The sequence below is a fragment of the Hippocampus bargibanti genome, linkage group LG08, assembly GCF_051943395.1.
Source record: "Hippocampus bargibanti isolate YZ-2025 linkage group LG08, ASM5194339v1, whole genome shotgun sequence".
In the NCBI taxonomy this organism is placed as follows: domain Eukaryota; kingdom Metazoa; phylum Chordata; class Actinopteri; order Syngnathiformes; family Syngnathidae; genus Hippocampus; species Hippocampus bargibanti.
The window spans coordinates 18,159,413-18,166,131 of record NC_142741.1 but is presented as its reverse complement, the minus strand read 5'-3'; positions in this window follow the sequence as shown (position 1 = coordinate 18,166,131).

Genomic DNA, 6,719 nt, shown 5'->3' with positions numbered 1-6,719 from the left:
CAGATAACTGAAAAGTTGCATCCCCCATTTTTCACAACTTGAAGCACAATGAGACAACTAATGACATTAAAAAACATTGTAACAAAGTATAAAGTTTTTAACTAATTTTGTAAAGTAAAGATTTTGCTGCAGTAGTTCATTGTCATTGCAGTGCACAATGCAACGTTTGCATTGCTTCCTACGAGCCACTAAGCCCCTTTCATAAGTCTCACGTACACTTTACAGTCACGGTTTAATGTAAATTTACGTTTTGTAGCGTCACATATGTTGTTAGCTTCTTTTGAATCTTTCTTCTGGGCTGAGGTTCTGTGCATCTATTTTGGAAAATGACATGCAATTGTACGACTTTATAACGCTTGCGAAAGTCCGGAAGAAAGAAGCAGGCTTCTGATTGACTGCCGTGCAGAGTATGCAAATTTCAACTGCAGGTAGTCTATGTTTGTGTGCTCGGCGACGGTACACGTGAATTGTTTGCGCGTGAAGGCGAGGGCGTCAGTGAGGAGTTTGTTGAGCGCGCGGTCAGGACAAACCATCTATTTTATTTTATTTTGTTATGCTTAGAATATCTTGTTTTCTATCCTTTCACTCCCACCCCAACCCCATCCCTCTTCAATTGCTGCTGTGGACTGCAAATTTCCCCATTGCGGGACGAATAAAGGTATTCTGATTCTGATTCTGATTCTGATTCTGATGATTTGGCGGAATTTAACACAAGTAGGTATTATTGAGCTTGAATACGTATTTCGTTGTATAATAATATGTTTTGAATGTTGAAAGTGATTCAATTTTTCAATAAATGTTGATTTCTTTAACTTTGCCCCTTCGATGGAAAGTTATTAAAAACGGACGCAATCTTGATGAATCACAGTGCATATGTTATTTTAATCTATTTCCATTTCCTCCTCCAAGTATCTGCGAAATAGTATGTAAACGCCATATTCCTTGAGACAAATTTATTAACTGATCAGGGATATTTTTCACATTTGAAAGACAGTTAATAAATTGGGTTGTAGTGTTCTTACTGTGCTATGAGGTTTGTACATACTACATTTAAAGGACAACCGGCACCATTTTTTGTTTTTGTTTCCCACTGACATCAGAAAAACGTTTTATAGCATCTAAAATACCCAAATCAGGCAGGCTGATATTTTTAGTTAAATGAAAAACACCAATAAAAATGACTTCAAAATGAATCCGGAAATGGTCAGTTTCAGAAGGTCTCACCCCCCTGTTCGTGACGTCACGCCAAGACGTCTTGCCTTTGATCGAGAATCAAAACAATGGCTTCAGATTCGGAGAAGATGTTTTCTTGTTACTCATCCAGTTATGAATATGATTCAAATAGTTCTGAAGAGGAAAGCATAAATGTTTGCAATTGATTCAAGGAGTCCTCCCATATCAATTCGAGCCGTCAATGACAGCAATGTAGCACCCAGAAAATGCAGAAGATTGCGCCCAAGCTCCGTTGGAAATGGGCTGATTTGTCAGCTGGGAATTTGTGTCAGCGAATATCAAATAGTTGTCTTGGTGCAACACACAACGATTCACCATGCCGTTATTTATGTGTTTTCCTTCTAATTTCACCATCAACACGGATCAACACGAAGTTTTCAGACCAAACAAAGTACCCAAAATGCATTGTATGTCGCTTTCTCGGTCAGGGGCGGTCCAAACGTGACGTCACATGGGGATCGTCATCAACTCGAAAACAAGACTTCATGAATATTCAGCGCAAGTCTTAAAACGTAAACTATAGCTATATGCTGTGGAATCTTTGTAAAATACGCTCAGTCGAAGTCATTTGAAGTGTTTTTATAAATTATGGACATAACTTGTTCCGAGTATTTCCGGCCCAAACAATCCCTCCAAATGCTCCTGGCCCGGCCCCTCTTTCAAATTTTAGAACCCAATGCGGCCCGCGAGTCAAAAAGTTTGCCCACCCCTGGGCTAGCATCACATGTAGATGCCTTCTGTGGTGACGTCACAAAAACAAAATGAAGTCAAAACACTTGCCTCATGAGATTTGCTGACATCTCACATGACTTAAACTGCTCTTCAATGACATGAACTTTTCGTATTGTTGTATTTTAAGGGGGACATAAGACTCTACTAATATTATTTCATCCTACTACTGGCATTTGTCCTCCTTGTATGATACATTTAAAAATGCAACAGTGATCTGTCTGATATCCTGTTATTTTTTTTTTAATATTTAATTACTAAGGACACAGGAGGCAAAGTTATGGGAATTCCATTTCCCATCTCCCCATAGAGCCTTGGATGTCTGAATTAGAAAGAAGGTCATTCAAGCAAAACAAACAGTCACCAGGAGCTAGAAATGTGGAAGAACCCCGGAGGGCTCGCCAGCTCGTTCCCTTTGGAAGAAGACAGCAGATGGCTCCTGAGACTGAGGAAGAAGTCACCCTGATAATTTGTCCTGGAACATACTGTATAAAATCTCCAAACGCGGAATTCAAACAAGAGGGTTGTGGCTGATTTTTTTTTCTCCCTCCCCAGTCAATGTTTATATGTCACTACGCTGCTGTTGACTAAAAAGAACATTTTAGCCCAGGGTCGGCAACCCTAAAGGTTGAAAGCGCCATAATTGACCAAAAAAAAAATCAACCAAACAAACAAAAAACAAATCTGTCTGGAGCTGCACAAAATTAAAAGCCTTACAAGCGTCATCATGACTCATGCGATATGTATGTATTAGCTACTGTATACTAGCCTACTACCAAGATGACTAAGTTGTTTACAAATACATAAAGAGCCTTCATGGTTAAATTAAATGATTACATGTGGAGAATGACGCACCACGTGACTCTGTGTGCATCAAGTTTTACTTCATTACAATATGAATGAATTAGCATATGTTTCATTGCTTTAAATTATAGAAATGCATTGAACAAATCAGTTTCCACACTGTAAGGCGCACTGCATTATAAGGTGCATCTTCAATGAATGACATTTAAATTTGTTTAGATATATACGGCGCACCACATGACAGGCCATCTTCAATGAATGACATATTTTAAAAAAATCCATATAAAGGCGATCACTGACTAATCCATTCACTCCCGAACTGGATATACAACAAATTCATTATTTCCTCCGAGGTAAATTATTAAAATTTTCACGACACAGTTTATCTTTTAACAGCAACAAGGAACAGCATGTCGTGTAACATTTATAGCACATAGGAGAAGGTAACTTTGCTACCATTCAGTAAACACGTAAAAAACATTGTGATGTTGTTACTGTAAATTACATGGGAGTGCAATCACAATATAGTAGCACTTGTAATAGTGCAAAGCAATAACAATAATAACTCTAAAGTGGTCAGCTTTTGAAAAAAATGAAGGCTTTTATGTATGCCTTATTGTGTGGAAAATTCGGTAATTTTTATTTTGAAGATTAAACAAAACAACAAAGTGAAATGTGTACACACACACACATGCCCCTTTTCTGTGCAAACAACAGAGTGCAATAAAACACAGCATGTTGAAGTCTATTATTCTATACACACACACACACACACACACACACACACACACACACACACATATATATATATATATATATACCAGAGGCCAGGAAGCTTGAGGGTTCTGCGCAGTATCCGTGCTGTTCCCAGCACTGCGCTTTTCTGGACCGAGATATCCGATGTTGTTCCCGGGATCTGTTGCAACCACTCGTCGAGTTTGGGGGTCACTGCCCCAAGTGCTCCGACCACCACAGGCACGACTGTCACCTTTACCTTCCAGGCTCTCTCCAGCTCCTCTCTGAGCCCTTGGTATTTCTCGATTTTCTCATGTTCCTTCTTTCTGATGTTCCCATCACTCGGAACCGCTACATCCACGACAACGGCTTTCCTTTCCCCTTTATCTATGACCACGATATCTGGTTGGTTGGCCATTACCATCTTGTCAGTCTGTATCTGGAAGTCCCACAGGATTTTTGCTCGGTCATTCTCCACCACCTTGGGAGGTGTTTCCCATTTTGACCTTGGGGTTTCCAGTCCATACTCCGCACAGATGTTTCGGTAGACTATGCCAGCCACCTGGTTATGGCGCTCCATGTATTATTATTTATATATATATATATACACACACAGTGGTACATCGGTTCTCGAACGCCCACAGTTCGAACAAAATATTCGAGATATTGCTTCGTAGTTCGAACACCAATCGGTGTTCGAACGCCAATACGACGCGTGAGTGCGTACGCGAGGGTGGGGTGCTGAGCGGCGTACGGGTGTATCGCTCTCTCTGTGACCAACTGTTGTCGCTGCAGACGTGCTGCGTTTCGCTCTCGCATTTAATATAGTTGTACGAAGAGTTTTAGCCCTAATCATGCCTTCAAAGAAAGTATGTGCTGCTAAAAGTTACAAAAGAAAAGTAGTGCGTACAACTATTGCATTTAAGAAAGAAATAATCGCAAAATATAAAGGAGGTGAAGCGAGTGTCTGATCTGGCTAGGGAATACAGCATGGCGAAATCTACGTGAATTGGCTGTGGGTGTGAGAGCAAGTGTCATTGGATAGATATTTTAAGAGAAAAGAAATGGTCATCCGTAGCTGTCACGTTCCGAGCGAGAGTGACGGCAGCTGACTCATCGGAACGTAGTGGAATGTTTGGGATCCCAAAGCAGGCGGCATATACTACCCAAGCAGGATGTTTATTCACAACTAAAAGAAAACAAAGCGAGTAAGAAGGTAGGGGGTGATCCAACCCTCTTACTACGCCAAAAAAGCAAATGGCACACGGGGGTGCAAAATTACGCAATCCCGGAAGATGACATACATTTACGGGACGCAGGGAAAATACTCGGACCGGACACTCGCGCATCGAAGGAAGAGTCCAGGTGCGGTGGCGAGGTGAGTCAATCATCCAGCATTGGCGAGGTGATCGCGAACCGTATAAATGCCCCGTGTCCGTCATTAGAGAATTGACAGCAGGTGGAGAATGGCCGGGAGAGGCAGCCCCGCCCCCCGCTGTCAACTCGCAAGTGACAGGAGCAAAGAGATGGTTTCGGTGTTCGAAAAAAATCGCTTTTTGAACAGGGTCCTGGAACGAATTATGGTCGAGAACCGAGGTATTACTGTACTTGTAAAATGATGTAAGACACTTAACAGTTGATGGAAACACGCTCACATTTTATTTGAACATACACTTTGATCCTTCATGTTGGGTATTAAATATATTCTTGAGAGGCAGTCTTTATGTATATATATATATTTTCTCCTATCTCTGTTGTCTTCTACAGGTCGTCAGTGAGTCAACACAGCACCAGCAAGACATCATGTGAATGGGAGGTGATGTCAAAACATATTTACAATATGTTATGTAAAAAAAGAAACATTAAAAAAAGAAACTTTGGCATATATATATATATATATATATATATATATATATATATATATATATATATATATATATATATATATATATATATATATATATATATATATATATATATATATATGCCAAAGTTTCTATATATATATATATGGGAGGAAAAGCCCCTACACGGGATGTACCACCGAACCATAGCAGAAGTGGCTGATCTCAAGAAGTCCTATCAGTGGCTAGAGAGGGCTGGCCTAAAGGACAGCACAGAGGCACTCATCCTGGCTGCCCAAGAACAGGCCCTGAACACCAGAGCCATAGAGGCAAGGATATACCACACCAGACAAGACCCAAGGTGTAGGTTGTGCAAAGAGGCACCTGAGACAATCCAACACGTAACTGCAGGGTGTAAGATGCTGGCAGGGAAAGCCTACATGGAGCGCCATAACCAGGTGGCTGGCATAGTCTACCGAAACATCTGTGCGGAGTATGGACTGGAAACCCCAAGGTCAAAATGGCAAACACCTCCCAAGGTGGTGGAGAATGACCGAGCAAAAATCCTGTGGGACTTCCAGATACAGACTGACAAGATGGTAATGGCCAACCAACCAGATATCGTGGTCATAGATAAAGGGGAAAGGAAAGCCGTTGTCGTGGATGTAGCGGTCCCGAGTGATGGGAACATCAGAAAGAAGGAACATGAGAAAATCGAGAAATACCAAGGGCTCAGAGAGGAGCTGGAGAGAGCCTGGAAGGTAAAGGTGACAGTCGTGCCTGTGGTGGTCGGAGCACTTGGGGCAGTGACCCCCAAACTCGACGAGTGGTTGCAACAGATCCCGGGAACAACATCGGATATCTCGTTCCAGAAAAGCGCAGTGCTGGGAACAGCACGGATACTGCGCAGAACCCTCAAGCTTCCTGGCCTCTGGTAGAGGACCCGAGCTGAAATGGGGACAGACACCACCCATGGTGGGTGAGACGAGGATTTTTTATATATATATATATATATATATATATATATATATATATATATATATATATATATATATATATATATATATATATATATATATATAGTAAAGTCTCGTTATATCGATATTCAAGGGAGTCCGAAAAAATATCGATATAACCGGGACTATCGATATATCCGACTCTGTTTGCATGTAATTTTCTCAGTGCGTGTATAGAAATAGTATCGATATAACCGGGACTATCGATATATCCCATATCGATATAACGAGACTTTACTGTATATATATATATAGTGAGACCTCAACTTATGAACGCCTCATAATACGAACTTTTCATCATACCAACGTCAAATTTATGAAAATTAAGCCTAATAATAACCACTATTTTCATAATACA